Source organism: Balaenoptera borealis (assembly GCF_965194805.1).
Source record: "Balaenoptera borealis genome assembly, chromosome: 5".
NCBI classification, from domain to species: domain Eukaryota; kingdom Metazoa; phylum Chordata; class Mammalia; order Artiodactyla; family Balaenopteridae; genus Balaenoptera; species Balaenoptera borealis.
In genome coordinates, this window is record NC_138862.1 from 5328747 (window position 1) to 5347242 (window position 18496).

General features: G+C 41.1%; 1 protein-coding gene across 2 annotated transcripts in view; it reads left to right on the forward strand.

The window, feature by feature from the left end:
- DSCAM (DS cell adhesion molecule) overlaps positions 1-18496 on the forward strand; it is a gene marked incomplete at its 5' end in the record, with an annotated part of 739398 nt that overhangs the window by 401279 nt on the left and 319623 nt on the right. The window lies entirely within an intron of this gene.

Consider the following 18496-nt stretch of genomic DNA (forward strand, 5'->3'; position numbering starts at 1 on the left):
GAATGTTTGTATTTTTAAAATATTTTTTCATTATTAAACATCGAATCGATACTATCTCAAGAACAGAAGCTTCTGGCCATGCTTATTGTATATGGGCTGACTTTGTCTTTTCACCTGTGCCTCCTTTTAAAGAACCTTGCTGAGTCATAACCATTGCTTCTGAAGTTATATTCTCTATGATGTTGCTATTCGGTGCTTTGTGGGAAGCATCTCTTTAGCTACATATCATAGAGCTTGGCAGGAGCCAAGGGAAGAAGCTTAGGGTTCACAGTGGACCCAGAGGTTTCTCTGTCTCACATGTGGCTGCTCTTTCCCCCACTGAATCATAGATGCATTGCCCATTCTCCATCCTTGAATTTCGGGTGTTGTAAGAATTTGCAGTGTTATAAGAATTTGTGTTTTATCCTTTGTTGTGACTCTGAGGGATACTTAAGTTCATGTGATTATTATTTTTTAAGTTTTATTGGGGTAATTTCTTAGAAAACAGTTGCCAGTTCATGTTGTATAGGAGTATTATCTTCTAATCCACTTGTTCTATAGCTATTTAAAAATACATTTCGTTTTAGGAAGGTATGGCTTATAGATGAACCTCTGATCTGGTCATCTAAGGGTTGTTTTTTAGGTGTTTGCATTTTCCAAATATTTATCAGATGTTCCTTTTTAACCCACACTAGGATAGTTAATGATTTTTAGTCTTGATAAATGTTATAACTGTTTATTGCTTGCAGGCTTTTTAAAAATAGTAGTGTTAATAGGATTACATATTCAAGAAGCACAGAGCACTGGTTGATCAGAAATTCCTCTCCTTTATTCACTGTTCCAGTATGAGATTTGAGAAATGTATTGAATATTTGATGAGGATGCGTAGAATAACCACAGAGATAATGGCTGGAATCAAACAATACTTCTGAAAAGAGTGATGGCGTGAAGACTTGTGCTCAGGTGATTGTTTAGTATGTCTTGGCTCCCACAGCCCAGACCCACTTCTCCTTTGCACACCTGCTACTCCCCTGGAGGGGAAGAGCGAAGGGACTAATCAAAATTCCTTTCAGCGGAGGAGAATCCAGGGTCACATTCCAACGCCTAGTATATGCAAATTGTATTAACATACTATACTCACAATGACATTATGGAGCTAACCATTCTTCAAATTTTTATGATAAGGAACTTCAATAAAAGCAATGGAAAGGTATACTTCTCCCAATATTGTCTGTAAGCAAGCATTTCTTTTTTTTTTTTAAACATCTTTATTGGAGTATAATTGCTTTACAATGGTGTGTTAGTTTCTGTTTTATAACAAAGTGAATCAGCTGTACGTATACGTATATCCCCGTATCTCCTCCCCCGTGCGTCTCCCTCCCACCCGCCCTATCCCACCCCTCTGCAAGCATTTCTTGAATGAACGTGCCTGGTGCTCTGTGGGCTGCAGTGTGGGATGCCCACACAGGCCAGTTCATAAGATGCGCGCGGTCTGGAGATGTCCTGCGGTCGACGTCGTACTTGCTCTCCCACTTGCCTAGAGGGAGCTCCGTAGTCCAATAAAGATGTTTAAAAAAAAAAAAAAAGTGTTTGCCCCCAAAGGAAGGAAAATTAGAATGCTTTGTAGTTGTACTTTCAACTCACTTGCAGACACATTATCTCGTTTGATTAGACTGAGTTGAGGGTTCTTTCATGTTCCCACTGATCTGCGCTCTTTGCTCATAATTTGTATTAATAACTGTGACATTCTTATCTCCAGGAGGAGGTGGGCACATTGCCTAAAATTCAGCTTCCCTCAAGATTTCTGTGTTCTGTGTTTAGACACCCATATACTTTTAAATACGGAATTGGCTTCTTTATTTAAAGCTCATTTGAAGGGGTAAATGAACATCAATATCCATTCTAGCAGCCACGAGGTCTCCCCAGGGTGGGATCCTCTATATATGTATGAACACCGCTTACATGGCAGTGGCTGTAGAGGTGACTGGAGCTCCATGGAGGGTGTCTCAGACTCCAGTGATTTCACGCACCGAACTCATCGGATATTAAACGTTATATATCTTGACATCTTTTTTCATAATAAAGCTATTCTCTTAGGAGAAACTCTCTCCCCACCTCTCCTTCCTTGCAAAGAAGTGTAGGTGGTTTGCTCACTCCTACATTAACCTCGTTCTCCATGAGATGGGCAGAGGATGAGCGGCTTTGAGAAGCTGTTGTAGGTTCGGTTGTATTCCCCAGATGATATATGAAAGCCCTCACTCCAGTAATTCAGAATGTGACCTTATCTGGAAATAGATCATTACAGATATAATTAAATTAAGATGAGATAAGACTGGAGTACGGTGGCCCTTAATTCAATATGACTGGTGTCCTTATAAGAAGAGGGAAATTTGGACACAGACACAGAGGGAACATGGCCATGTGAAGACAAAAATAGAGGTTGGAGTTATGTGAACATAAGCCAAGGAATGCCCCGGGCTACCAGAGGCTGGAAGAGGCAAGGAAGGACCCCTGCCTAGAGGCTTTTGAGGGAGTATGGCCCTGCCAGCAACTTGGTTTCATACTTCTGGCCTCCAGAAATGTGAGCGAAGACATTTCTGTGGTTTAAACCACCCAGTTTGTGTTTTTTTAATGTACTTTTTATGGCAGCCCTAAGAAACTAGTACAGATGCCATATTGAAAGATGAAGCCAAAGGCAAAAAACAAAACAAGTTTCACTGGCAATCAACTCTCCAAAGACCTTGCATCTTCTCACCATGAATTATTCAAGTCTTTTTTGTGTGTGTGTACCTGTCAGTTTGAAAACCAAGATTGTCATCCCTTGGTTGACTATTACAGATCCATCTAAAATTGTTCCTGTCTAACAGATGACTGACAGACTCCATGTTCTCTACTTCTGTGCAGTGGAGAAAAAAAAGAACAAAAATTGAGCTTTCGACTGAGTATTGAGATTAGGCTCCCACCCCTGCTGATAGGGTCTCAATATGAAACTGGGCAAGAGAAGTCAAAGGAAACTTGATTAAGCAAAGCTAAACTGAGACAGCATCATTCTCTCCCTCCCACGTCCAGACAACTTCCTCTCCAAGACGTTTCATAGGGACAAGAGGTAGAGTCACATGATGAACAGGAGACAGTCGGGGTTTATTATCAATGATGTGTAATAATGATCCTGGCCACACAGTCTGTCCTCCTCTGAGGCTACCTTCACTCTCATATACCCTCCTCAGCTGCACACACGTTCTCTTACTTCCATAATCTTGCACAATCTCTGTCCTCAAGTCTTCTCTTACACGATGAGTGAGCATTGTGATAATGTGTATGGTGGCCATTGAATAGGAAACAGTGCAGGCAACAAAGCTGGCGCGTGTACATAAAGAAGATATTTTGGGGAGTGCTTATCCATCCAATGATTATAACAGGATGTACTGATATTTTCTTTTTAGAACAAGAATTAAGGGTATGCTTTGTAACTCCATTCATTAATCTAAGTCAGTTGAGTCTATATTTCTTTAGCTAAGCTTTTCATGGTTGGATGCTTGCCAGCTAGGTTCATATGGTTACAATGATTGGGGAATTTAACAAAGAATTTTGTAAATATATCTGGAAAGTATTAATGCTAAGAGATCTAGGATGGAAATTCAGCATCGATTTTGTATAATCTTTCATAGAATTTGTTATATACAGTGAATATGTCTGGAATGGGCCAGAAAAAAGTGGTGCCCACTAATCAGATGTCTTTTTTATGACATTAGCTTTTTCGTTATGGCCCTCATTTATGCTATTTCACTTCATAAAATATTGGTTATTTTAAAAGGATATTCTCTAATTAAATTTTAATATCAAGAAATGAAAGAAAGATGGCTTCAATGCTAGGCATTTATAATGACTTTATTACATCCTTGCTCATATGACAAGTTGAAGTTTTCTCAGCATGATATGAGAGTGATTTATCAGGAGATATCAAAATCAGTAAAATGTATGTTGTAGAAAACCCTTTTGTACTCTCTCTCAAGAAGAGAGCAAATTATCTTGAAACACAAGGAATTTTTATTCATCCTTTCCAAAGGAATATCCTACTTTTATTACATACGTGTTGAATTATATTGAAGGAAAGAGTATATTTACCATGTTGTATGGGATTTCTGAATGGTGCAAGATATTACACCGTACACTATAGTTACTGTGAGAATCGCTTAGATAAGCCAGTAGAAAATGGATATGTTCCACGTGGAATTTGAAGACAATTATTAGGTGGGAAAATGTGGGGAAAAAAAATGTAGGGAATTTTTTTGAAAGCAAGATTTGCTTACTGTAGGAGCACTGAATTCGTGCAAGCATACTGCAGTACTTCATTTGCATTGGAATGCATTCTAATAGGTCCTAAAATGGCCTTTATTCCCATGGTTTTGTGCGATGGTTCAATAAAGTAAAGACTATAAAACCCCTTTGTAAACTGTAAAGTACATGATCTGGATTTTGAAATAGTAAGGAGGTGCCTGCTAGATGAAGATCTCGGTAAAATGGAATTTGTGGGTCAGTGTCATCATTGTACTAAAGGGACTGCTTTCCTTCAGGAATAACACAGGACCTCAGAATACCCTGCCTCGTATGACACCCCTCCCAGTGTTCTTAAACACTATTGCTGTCCAGTGTTCTAGATACACCTTATTTTTTATGTCTATAGCATTAGTCACTCTAATGATGATCACTTTGTACGGTCATTATTTGCCTAGAGTTGTGCATTCATACCAATTTCTTTGTTCATCATTCCTTCCTTGAGTATACTTGCCTTTCCTGAAGCACATCCTTTGGTTCCAGGAAATGCCTGTTATTGGCAGACTCTCTCAGTTTTTATCAGATTCTGGCAAATTTTCTGATATTTTCCTCCAAATATCACTTATCTGACGTTTTTTCTCCTCTCTCTTTCTGGAATTGTAATAAGCCATATGATCTCCTCCATCCCTCCTCTAAGTCTCTTTATTCTTTCGTATTTATATTTCTTTTTCTCTTTAGGCACTAATCTGGGTAGTAATTTCCTCAGATTTATTTTACCGTATATTAATCTCCCCAGCTGTGTCTAATCTAAATATTTATATCAAAGATTATGTTTTGCATTTCTGGACATTCTATTTCATTCTTTCGCTAATTTATCTGTCTCTTTTGACACCAGGCTGTTGCTCTATCTCATTCTTTTTTTAAAAAAATTATTTATTTATTTTTATTTATTTATTTATTTATGGCTGTGCTGGGTCTTCGTTTCTGCGCGAGGGCTTTCTCTAGTTGCGGCAAGTGGGGGCCACTCTTCATCGCGGTGCGCGGGCCTCTCACTATCACGGCCTCTCTTGTTGCGGAGCACAGGCTCCAGACGCGCAGGCTCAGTAATTGTGGCTCACGGGCCCAGCTGCTCCGTGGCATGTGGGATTCTCCCAGACCAGGGCTCGAACCCGTGTCCCCTGCACTGGCAGGCAGACCCCCAGCCACTGCGCCACCAGGGAAGCCCCGCTCTATCTCATTCTTGATTCAGTTTTATATTTTTGCAAACATTTCAAAAATACTTATTGAGTAATCTGTATTCAGTTACTCCATTATCTGAGGTCTAATTGTTTTTCTGACACTTTCTTAGGGTAAATTTTTCCCCAGTATGTTCAGTGGTTTTGGACTGGGGGCTCAGGATTTGAAAGAAGGAGTTGGGCTTCATCTGTAAACATCCTGGTGGCTCAGTCCTCCAGGGAAAATTTACCTTTGCTTCTGCCAGATGCTCTTGGAAACTGGGTTATTGTATGTTAATTTCTTGGCGTGAGGTTTCTTAGACCCTGCAGAATGTAAAGCCAAACACCAAACCTGAGCAAGCCTAGTGCTATGGTTAGACATAATTTTTACCCAAAGTTCAGGCGGGAACAAGCAAGGATGTTTGCTAAGAATTTTTTTTTGGTCCATCACTTCAGTGAGTTTACGGTTTTCTGCAGGGGTTTCCTCAGCTTGCATAGGACTAAAGTCTTCTCTTTCTTTCCTCGTTTCTCCCTTGAAGAGAAATGCCCCACAGCATCCATAGCACCCGCGAGCTCTTTGCTCCAAGTGTTCACTTCCGTCTCCATTTCTAGAACCCTAAGGATTTTCCTCACTTGAGCGCTCCGCTGTTCATGTAAAGGTGCGTTTCTTGTATTTACCCAGAATTGAAGTTTCTTATACTAGGAAGTATTTCATAATCATTAACCTTTTATATCATCAGAAAAGGAAGTTGCTACAACACACATTGACTTATGCCCATATTCAACTATTTGGGAAAACAGGGGAAAATAAGGTTCCAAATAATAGACCATATTTTTATGACAGAAATGCCCAAAAATCAATCCAGGAAGGAATTTTATCTCAATATTCTAAAAAAAAAAAAAATTCATTAGATGGTTGTATAATAAAAAAGCAATTAAAATAATAATGAATAAGAAATGTACGTGGGGGAATTTGCTGGCGGTCCAGTGGTTGGGACTCCGCGCTTCCACAGCAGGGGGCACAGATTCAGTCCCTGGTCAGGGAACTAAGAGCCCACATGCCACGCCATGCGGCCAAAAAAAAAAAAAAAGAAAAAAAATGTGGAGTAGAGAATAATAACTGCTCCCACTTTAAATTGCAAAGTAATTTGACAGGGTACCACTGAGAAATAGAATTCTGCTAATCACTAGTTTCTATCAGAGCCTAAGAAGAAGTAAACACAGGAATTGGTTATACGTTAGTAAAGCAAAAACTGTCATTAATGAGGAAGTATTGAGGTGATGCAAATTCCACAAGAATTCACTATTTCATTTCTGAGAGCATTTTCTACACCACACATGTGTTCAGTCCTGTCCTCCAGGCCAAGCCCCTGGGCTTTGGACAGACCAGCAGGGGTAGCCGGCGGTCCCCCCACAGTGGCCGGGCGTGGGCAGCAGCGTGAACGCCTAGCCAAGGGTCCTCAGCACCATGCCAGTCCTTCCGCTGTGGGTAACACTCATTCGTGTTCACAGTAAGTCTCAGAAACAGCCTTTAAAATTGCCTTCAACCGAAGTCCCAGAATCTGAAAATCTGAAGAGACTTAAGGTCCTTTATGTGTTTTCCTTTTAATTTTCTCAAGGAGGTTGCAAAACCCATTAAGAGTTGCTTTGCAATGAAAAATACTTAGGTTTTATTCAAGAGTTTATTCCTTTTCAGAGGCCTTATTTCACTTATATTTGCCCGGGAGGCAGCCTGAGGCAAAATGAAATAAAAGCGCCATGGTAAGATCTACAAGGCTGTGACACCGCAGCAGGTGCTTTCATGGAGCTTGGTATTGCTTTTATACAGAGATGTACATTAACGCTTATCCGGGGCACTCGTGGTGTGGTGCACCCTGAACTTGTTACCACTGACAACACGGAAAGGGACTCTGCTGTTTAAGGCTCTGAGGCTGATACTGACAGCAATACCCCATCAGCCCAAAGAGGCCCCCTGCCCCTGGCTGTGAATAATTTTATTCTCTTTTTTTATACTTAGAATTATTTCATTACTTAGAATGATTCAAGTTCATTTTTCTGATGAAGACTTATCAATCTTTTAAATGTGTATTATGTTTTTGAAGGAAAGACAAAGCTGCAGTTAGGAGGAAGAGGCATTGCAAAAGCAGCAGCCTACACTCTAACCCAATCTTCAGCAGTCTCACGAGCACCAGCAACCCAGCCAGAACAGTGGCCGAGGTGCGCCAAACCAGGCCATCAAGAAGTGCATAGCATTGCAGAGGATCCAGGAAAACTGAAAACACAAAACATCTTACCCCAATCATTGCGTATCTAGGTAGACATGTTAGTGAGACTCTCACATGTGTGCTGAGGAAAACTTGTCAAAGTTTGGGAAAACTTTTTTGGTAATAGTGGACTATTGACATCAATCTTAAAGTCCATCATAATGGAATGAATGGATTCATTCCTTCATTTGACAGATATTTAATAAATCACTGTTATGTATGTGTCTTGCACTGTTCTGGGTGCTAGGGATACAGCAATGAAAAAAAAAAAAAAGAGAAAAACTCATACCTTGATGAAGCACCATTGCAATGGTTAGCCTGAGATATATTTACACAATATGACACTATATTTCCATTAAAAAGAATGGACTAGATTTCTCTATAGCAACATGGAGAGAGCTTAAGAACACATATGTTAGGTGGGAAAAGCAAGTTTTTCCATAATAAATAGTAAGCTATTTATGTAAATCTGAAAAAACAAAGACGATACAGAACCATATGGACGCATCTATGTGTGTGTGATAGAATGAAAACTGTAAACTGGGAATATATACACTTAATTCCGGGTAACAGTGGCTTTTTAGGAGAAAAAGGAGAGGGGACAAAGCAAAGAGAGGAATTTACCTTTCTCTGTAGAGTTCTTTCATTAAAATAAAAAATAACAGTGTTAACAATGATCAATTCTGTGTGTTGGGTACACAGATTAGTATTTTATGTCTGTGTAAGTGGTTTATGCTTTTTCAATTAAATGAAGAACGGAAGGAGGAGGAGGGACAGAGGAAGGAGAAGAGGACCAGTGAGGACGAGATGGAAGAAAATAAATCATTATGAGGCCAGAACCTCCTCTAAAAGACTGGTCCCAGAGGAACCCGAGAGACCCCTGGTTGCAAGACTGAGTGGATCCCCCAGGATCTCCCTGCCTTGGGCTCCTGCTGCCTGGACGGCTTCCCCCGTCAGTCATCTGTCTTGCTGTCCAGTTGGGGCACCTCCTTTCACACCTTCCTGTTCTGTACTCAGCAGCAGCCCCGACTCAGCCACCACTGCTTGACCTCTGCTTCTCTGGGGTTTACCTGTTGCCTCACAATCTGAAACTCGTCTGCACTATCCTGGCGGCAACCCCTGACCTCCTGGGACCCCTGCTTTACCTTCAGGATTTCAAGGTGTCACACACACAGCCTCTCCACCGAGGACCTCTCCTCTGCTCCCCAGCTGCCCCTTGGCTCCCAGCCTGGCCTTCTGTGAGCCCAGATCTCTCTGTACCAACATAAAGACATGGTGCAGCCAATGACTTGCCAGCTTCTTGTCCCCTGGCCATGCTGAGTGTTTTCATCGTTCCTTCCTAACCACCCATGTACCCCTTTCTTCAAGGAACAAGGTGTGACTCACCTCTTCTTGGAAGCATCAGAAATACAGTGTCTCAAACGGTGGTCATTCATGAACCACCTTTGGGATTTCTGCCATCACTGAATACCACCCACACTATTATCTATTTTGGTCCTTTACATGGCTCATATTTTCTTAAAGCAATGTAATTATAAATTCTGGCCAGATGCAAGTGCCTTCCAAAGGCTCTAAGCCAGTGGCTTACTTTTCCTGTGTTATAAAGAAAGGAAAAAGGAGACTGACAAGTGTTGGAGAGATGTCAAGATAAATTATTGCCACAAAAAAGTACTGAGAATCCTAGTGGAGGAGAGCTGGATGCACGTAGCCGGTGGGCAGATAAATGGGACCCTCTGAGTCTTTCCCTTTGAAGGAATCAGAGGGATTGAGGACACGTGTGCAAGGAACAAGTTCTCTGGATGTGCTGTCATGGCATTTCTCTGGCGAATGTCATCAGCCTGCTTACCAATAGCAATTCCTGCCCCACCCTAATTGATTATAGATATATTATTTTTCAGTCTTTGTTGACCTCAACACTTATGTATATCCAGCTGACACTATTTGATCCTGCTTTGTGTGGTTTGTACTTTTATTTTATGGTGTTTTTTTCCCCTATAGCTAGAAATTAGCGTTTAGTGGTGGAGTTACCTTCAACCCCATTACCAGCTCTGCACATCATGGGCAATTGCTATATCACTGTATTGATAACGTTTTGTCGTGAAAGATACTGCTAGACAATGGATTTCATGATCAGCGAGATCTGGGGGAGACTTTTAGGAAATGGAAATGCTCTTACAGCAGAAAGCTCTGGGATACGGAAGCTGGCGTGAGAATTTCTACCCTGTCTCATTGGGTCAGGCCATTTAAAACCAAGAGGTTCTGAGATTGGGGTGACAAAAGGGGCTGGATATAATAACATGACTTCTACCATGGGGTGGTTTTCTCAGTACATACTTGCATACAGATTTGTGCTAATGACTCAGTAAACTCGTCATAATTCCCTTAGACATCTTCATGTATCATCAGAAAACAGACATAATCCAAGACCTTCACATGATGTGGCTTGAAAAAGAAATCAGCTGCTTTGTCTGCCACTGTAGCTATAAATGCAGCCATGCCTGTGACCTCAGAGACTTGTCAGTCTGCATGCTTGAAGGGAAGCCTTTAAGACTCTCAAGTATGTAAGGACTGTTAGACTTGCTCGGACGTGGGAAGCCTGGTCAAAAATTAAACAGCCAGATCTTCAGGATGCTGAGCTGTGCTCTTCAAACATGTTTTACTCTGACTCGCCATAAGAAATACAGAGTAAAAAAATACATTTTATATTGAGACCCCGTATGCACATACATATACATAAACAAGTACATGCACATCTACATACACAAACACACACACAATCCTGTATGGGCACATAGGAACTAACACAAAGCCTTCATAAAACACTGACCCCTACTGTTTGTGATGCACACTGAATCGTTCTATCTTCTCTATTTTATTTTTTTAAAATAAAGTAACAGTCCATGAAATTGATTTCACAATCCATTAATAGGTCACTCCCCACCATGTGAAAAACAATTACCCCACAATGTTTAAGTGGCCGCGAAGTAGTGGCTATTTTTATTCTTAAGAGTTCCTGTGTTTCTACTTTCTTTCCTATGACCGCATGTCGTCTGTTTCAGGCAGACTAACTTTATGATTAATATTAACTGTGTTTCACCAATAAGTCCAGGGTCTTCAATTCCATTTGGGTCCCTAACATAATAAACAGAAAAAGCACACTCATTTGGGATTGATGCGCCGTGCTTTGCTCTTTCTTCACTTTCTTTTTTCTGTTCGAACATGTTACTTTTTAATGAGCACACAGCCTCGACTAGAATAGATGCTCAGCATGAAATACGCAGTCCCTTCCAGCCTCAAAATCAGAAGGCTCTTGGGACAGGAAACAACATTGATGCACCGCTTCTAAATATTAGTTAACCTGATACAACAAGCAGGTGGAATGATGTTCTTTTCCTTCTCTTCCCTACATCTATAAGGGGCCACTTTTAATCTTAGAAGTCCAAACTGTGTCACCCAGGGGCACCAGTGCCACACCCAAGGCTCCTCCTTCCCAGCCAAGGCTCTCTTCTCCAGCTCTTCAACTCCTCCCCAAAACACGGGAGTCACCTTTGACCCCGGCCCTTTTCTTCCTCCTACAGCATACAGGCCAGTTCTATGTCCTGTCAGCTCTATTTTCAAAATGCGTCTTATTTCAGTTCCCTGAACATGCTGTAGTTCTTCCCACCTCAGGACTTTTGCACATTCTCTCTCTTTTTCGGTGCTCAGCCCTCCCCTTGCCATCTGCTGTGCCTCATCTGAAACGCACCCTGCACAGACCTCCCAGACCCCCTGTCTAAACAGCAATTCTCTATCTAGATTCAACCTTTTTTGTGTTAATTCTCTCAAGAGCGCTTTTCACATTATGTAATTTTTTTTGTCTATTTACTCATTTGTCTATCTCCCCAACTGAAATACTTGCTCCTAGAGGTCAGGGGCCAAAACTGTTTTGTTCATCTTATAAATGAATAAGTACAACTCAAGTTTTTATAAGATCCTTTGGCTCTTTAAAAAAAAAAAAAATCCTTACCTAATTTCTTCAAAAAAAAATTCTGTTCTTTCCAAGGATTTATTCTTTTAAAGAAATAGGAATCTAACTAGAGGAAAGATTGATGACAGACTCGAATATCTGCTCAAGAGCGCCCATCTGATCATTAACAGCCTAAATGGGGTAATTAGGTATACAGTCGGATTGCAGCATGTAGGCTTAAATTAGAAGTGTGTAATTGAGCCTCATTTAACTGCAGGAGAATTTCACTGAGAGAGTTTTATTTACATAAGAAAAATGTCTTAGTGAGATTACTTTGGGAGAACTTAGACATATATCTGTCAAATCACTCCTTACTTACCAAGTCCACCCCAGGGATGCTGGCTCACTCCTCACATCCCGTGTGTGGAGGGAACATCACTCTTTCCAGCCACGTGGGCTTCCAGGACGCTCAAGGTCCAAGTTGGGGCTTCCCAATTTTCTTTTCTTTTTTTTAACTTTTTATTTTATATTGGAGTATAGTTGATTAACAATGTTGTGTTAGTTTCAGGTGTACAGCAAAGTGATTCAGTTATACATACACATGTATCTATTCTCTTTCAAATTCTTTTCCCAGTTAAGTTGTTAAAGAATACTGAGCAGAGTTCCCTGTGCTATACAGTAGGTCCTTGTTGGTTATCTATTTTAAATACAACAGTGTGTACATGTCAATCCCAAACTCTCTGACTATCTCTCCCCACAACCCTTCGCCCCTGGTAACCATAAATTCATTCTGTAAGTCTGTGAGTCTGTTACTATTTTGTAAATAAGTTCATTTGTATCATTTTTTTTAGATTCTGCATGTGAGTGATATCATGCAATATTTCTCTTTCTCTTGATACTTGATACTTTGATATCTTGATGTGTTGATCCTTACATAAACATAGCAGGCCCTAATAGTATGATGCCTTAGTGTACAGAGCCTATTTGGGGGAAAAATTCAAAGTATGGATGTCATCAGGCATTTAATTCAGCATTTGCAAGGTGGCGGGGGGGGGTGGGGGAAGCAGGTAAGTAAGGTAAACCCGGGGATCGCCTTGTCTTTGAAGATGTTGCCGTCACCTGGGTGAGGCTAACACATACATGACCAATTAGACTGAATGCACTTAGGTGTGAAGTCAGGAGGATCAGGAGATCCTCTATATACTGGAGTAGACTTTGGGGTTAGGTGTCTGGAGGGGGAGCATTACAAAGACCAGAAAAAGTATGGAAAGCCTCCCCTCCTGCTTTTAAGCATGTGCCCATATGTGATCAGGCTGAAAACCAAACAAAACAGAAGGCCATCATTTGACACATTTACTCTCAACATAAATACTATCCTAGGTTTCTCTCCTTCCCCTCTGTCGTGCTGCTCACATGAGTTTGGTCTACACCCGCTGCATCCTGTCTATAAGCTCACCACCGACTGATACCTTCTTCAAAACAAATTTCAACTGCACAAGTAGGACACTAAGAGAGTCTTCTTTTAAGATATTCAAAGACATGATACTATGAAATTAAACATGTAAGTCTCCCCTTCTTCCCTTCTCCTAATCCAGTCATGACCTCAGAAGTGAAGCAACTACAGTTAACATTTTGGTGGATATCTTTTCATTTACATACACAAATTTACTACCCCCCAACACAAACACACATTCATTGTCTTTTGTACATAACATTATATAATGTTCTGTAATTACTCTATGTTATAATGTCTTGGAGATCTTTCCATGGATTATACATAGATTTACCTTACTGTCTTTTAAATGGCTGCGTAGTATGGCTGTACCCTCATACATTAATCTATTTGCCCTTGATTGGCATTTAGTTTTGTTTTCCATTTTTTAAGCAATGCTGCAGTGCACATTTTGGGTGTACGCTGACGTGTGCACATGTGTGAGTGTCCCCTAGGATAGAGTCTTTGAAGAGGACAAACTGGATCAGAATGTATGCGATCCTTACATTTTAAGGATGCCAGCAGATTGCCCACCAGAAAGCAAAAGCCCTCACCAATTTGCACGCCTACCCGTGGGTGTTCATTTCCCCACACTCTTGTCAAGACTACATATTATCAAATATTTTAATTTTTTCTAATTTCCTGGGTGAAACATAATAGCACCTTGTTTTAATCTGCATTGATTTGGTAAAGTTCTACGTAAATTCTGATCCTGAATCAGTTAAAATATAATTTCATTTGTGGAAAAATTGATGTTTTTACAATTTCAAGTTGTCTAATCCTGGAATTTGATACACCTCCCCGCATTTATCCAGGTCTCCCCTTATCCCCTTTGGTAGTGACTTGTAGTGTTCTTTGAATTCATTTTATATAGTACTAGCTGTTCGTAGCTAGAGATTTAATATTTTTGCTGATCTAGCAAGGTGGATATTTTACCATTATATTTTATTGAAGATTACAGCTATTCTAAAGTGCTTTTCTCTAGCAGGAACTTACATAGACATGCTTATTTAATATCACAATATCTCCAGGAAGGTAATATTGCCCCATTGTACAGATAAGGAAACTGAGGCTCTGTTCGGCTACATTTGTATTCTCAGTTATCCTGATAGGAAGACACAGAACTCAGATGTTTACATTATCCTTTCTGGAAGTGCTCTCCTACCCCTGCCCACCACTCCATGCCCTCCTGGGTCTCCGTCCTCCTCTCTTGCTGTCTTTTGCTGGCCTTCTTCCCTTACTTCCCTCCCCAGAGGCATCAGTTCCCATGAAGGGCTCCTCGACATGCGTAACTTGGTTCCCAAAGCTGTCTCCAACTCCACTGTATCACCCATGCCAAGTCACCCAGCATGTCCAGGACTGAACTCCTGTCCTCCCTGAGAAAGAGACAGCCTCACCCAACTTCTCTACTCCGTCACCGCTACCGCAGTCCCGTCAGTCCTCAGACTCAGTACTTGGTGTGATCCTCTCCCCAACCAAGTTGTGTTGATCCTTCGTTTAAATACGTTTCTGTGCAAGTCACTTCTGTTCCCCTACAGCTGTTCCAGCACTCAGCCCAGGCCTTCCTGCTCATGCTCCGGCCGTGACCAGGTCAGGGAGTGCAGTGGGTGAGCGTGTGACCTCCCAGCCCCATCATCAGGGAATTGTGCTTGCTGGGATGCTTCTAGATCTGTGAACACAGGCAGTCACTTCACCTTGGTCCTCACTTTTCTCATCTGTAAAAATGGGAATAATAACAGTACCTGCCTTCTTGGGTCATTGCAAGAACTAAATGGGTCAAAACATATAACATTTAGAGCAACGGTGGCTCACTGAACACAGAAGACCTACTGGCTCTGATTAGGATTAGGATTCATAGCCAAATGTCTCTGTGTCCACATTTCTCCTTTCTTTAAGGACAACCGTTCCACAGGGTTAGGGCCCACCCTACTCCAGGCTGACTCCATCTTAACTAATGACATCTGCAGTGACCCTGTTTCCAAATAAGGTCACATTCTGAGGTCCTGGGGGTTAGGACTCTACTGATGAATTTTGGAGGGAACACATTTCAACCCATAACAACTGGTTAGATGTCTTACCTTAAGGGCCTACTCCTTTCTCTTTCATATATGAGGCTTTCAACATAATTTTGTTAAACCATAATTTTTTATCAGACCACTCAATTGCTCAAGAAATATCTATAGTTCCGTCAAGCCTGCATCTAGTTATGGCCTGGCACCCACCCATCACATCACAGAAGAGACACAACTCAGAACCATTGGAATGAGTTGAATTCCATTCCAATCTACATCTGAATTAAGAGAAATAGCTAACTTTAAAGTTATCATAGATTATATATGTACATATATATGTATTTTATATATATATATTTTTCTATTTCTACTTCTGTTTCAGTTAATGCTAATTTAACTTTCAAAATAAAGAAATATAAGATATTCATGCAGAGGCTCATCTCATTTCTAGCACTGTATACTTAGAACTTGGATTTTATACTTGTGTTTCTCTCAGAAACTGATATGAAAACTGCTCGGGAGAAAGCTCTGTTTCATTACACAGCATAGATGTCAATTGGAGGCAGCAGGCACAGCTGATAAAAGTTTCATTGTGTTGTGCTACCATTTGGCATCTTATTAGAAGAACCATCTGTTCTTTTAATTACTATTAACTCAACTGAGATTGCAATAGCAAAAAAACCCCCTAAGATATATTTCTGACTAAATGAAAAATCAAATATGCTTTAAAATCTTCCTGAAAATAATATTGTCTGTATTGAAGATCTAACAGCCTAGCTGTACAGGAAAAAGCCAGAGAGCATTATGAAAGAATAATTAACATCCAAATCTGCAAATATGCTCATTTTCATATAAGAATACATTACAGTCATTCCTAGGGGGGGAAATACTCTTTCTATGTATTATACATAAGGAAGTTTCATGTTGAAATCTAAAAAGAGGAATTTTAACTTTCTTTCTTTTTACCCAGACTTAAGAAGAGACATTTTGTATATAAATAATGATAGATGGGTTTCATCCACCCATCTCTTGAACAAATATTTTCAGGAAGCACAGCCAAACACTGCTCTGTGTTATGGAGATGAAAAGTGGGTCAAGACAATTCAAGTTCCTGCTGTTCTGGTTGGAGAACAGAAATGTTAAAGCAATCTCCAACACACCTGAGATGACTGCACGTAGACATAATACAGTCAAGTGCTCTGAGCATGAGTGACCGTGGATGTGGTTCATGTTGACATTGCCGGAAAGTTGCTTTAGGAACTGAGGCCAGAATGAGGAGAAGGAGCCCGCCAGGTAGAGGTCTGGGCTCAGGGCCCTTCAGGTGGAGCAACTAGGAGCAGAGCAGTGTGGCCGGGGCAGAGTGGAAGAGGGAGAGAGTGCGTGAATGATGGGGCCAGACCTAGACCTAAACCGTTGAGCCACCATGAATAATTGGGTCTAGCGGGACTCCATCAAGACATGGAACGGTCTGCATGGAGGTTGGGTGGCACGTGGGCTGAAGGGGAGAAGCAGTGGAGACAGTTTGTTAAAAGACTGGGATCCTTAGACCTTGGTGGTGCGCGGAGAGGGAAGTGGATCGTTCAGGATATATTTTAGAAATAGGAACAGAAGGACATTCTGTTGAGGGGTGAAGAATGATTAATTTGGAAAACTTCAGAATATGTATCTTACGTTCAGATACTGGCAAACATGCCAGGGGATATTATTATTCAAATAATATCATTATGATGATAGAGGAGGTCTCTGAGTTTCCATCTACTCCAGATCTATCTATCTATCTACCTATCTATTATCTATCTATCTATCTACCTACCTATCATCTATCATTTCTCTATCTCCTCTTTATCTATCTGTCTACCTACCTATCATCTATCTATCTATCTACCTACCTACCTACCTTTCATCTATCTATCACCTATCTGTCTACTCTTTATTTATCTGTCTACCTACCTATCATCTATCTATCTACCTACCTACCTATCATCTATCTGTCTCTCTATCTATCTATCTCTCTATCTATCTACCTAATTTCTATCTAATCCCTTTCTACTGCAGAAAGGATTTCTGAAGACAGTGTCTGCATAGCCTCCTCCCCCAACAGCCCCACAGAAAGGGCATATAAAGGCCCTCTCTGGACCTCATTTATATCTTTCTACCCCTGTTAGTGCTCTGTTGTGTGACACTGGCCCAGAGAGTGTCGGGAAATATTTTGCCTGCGGTGACACAGCTCCAAGTGGCAGAATTCTGATGTCAAACTCACCATTGTCATTTCCACTTTGGTGCTTTTTCTAACACGTGAGGTTGCTTCACATCAGGAAGCACATCCATGAAGAGTTAGAAGTGAGCCCTACTATGTAAGTGGACATGGGCTCAGGCAGGCCCGATGGCCTTGGGCAGCACTAGGTACACCTGTTGACCGGCTTCTCTTAGCAGGTCAGCTGAGTAACACACATGCCATTGACTTCCAGAACTACCATTTTAATGCATGGCTCTCTGTTAGAGGGCCTCTATGCATTAACCTCGTCTCCAGCAGTAGAACGAAGAGGACGTGACTCATCATCTCTTCTTCACAGATGAACAATCCAAACGTTAGAGAGGTTGCATGTCTCATCGGAGGTCACACATAGTGACATTGACAGGTTTGGAGTTCGTATCCATTGGATTCCCAAACTCAGATTTTTTTTTCTTCCACAATGAGGAATTTCTCCAGGTGGGTGAGCTTATTACACTTGGTACCAGGGAAAGAGCTTTTAAGTCGATACTTTATAAGAACAGAAAAAAAATAGCAGAGTAGATTGAGCAAGCAGGTTAATAAAGGGAACATGTACAGCTAATTATTTGTATCAGAGTAATACCCAAGGATGAGTACAGGTTTGGTGATAAATACCAGTTTTTCCTCCCTCGGTAATGGTGTTTCCCTTCATCCGAATGAAGATAAGCCTCTTCCCAGATTGTAATCCAGCCTCTTCCCTCCCATCCTGTTTTCTTACCTGATGCCATGTCTCTAACCCTGAGACTCAAATGTGTTTAGATTGTAAGCTCCCTGAAGACAGAGGCTGTGTCTCATTCCTTTTTGGGTTCCTGGACCCAGGACAGTGCTGGCCCAGTGAATTGATGTACCTCTCAGCTCTGGTTTCCTGTTCGCCCAGAACACATGGCACCTCCTAGAATCAGCTCCCACATGCTCCTTTCAGGAGGACACACATGCCTGCTGTCTGCAGTTGACTACTCATAGTTTGGAAAAATGGATTTCTAGAACTGTTGCTATTTCTCTGCCTCTGACGCTGGTCAGAAACCCAAAAGGCATTGTGCCT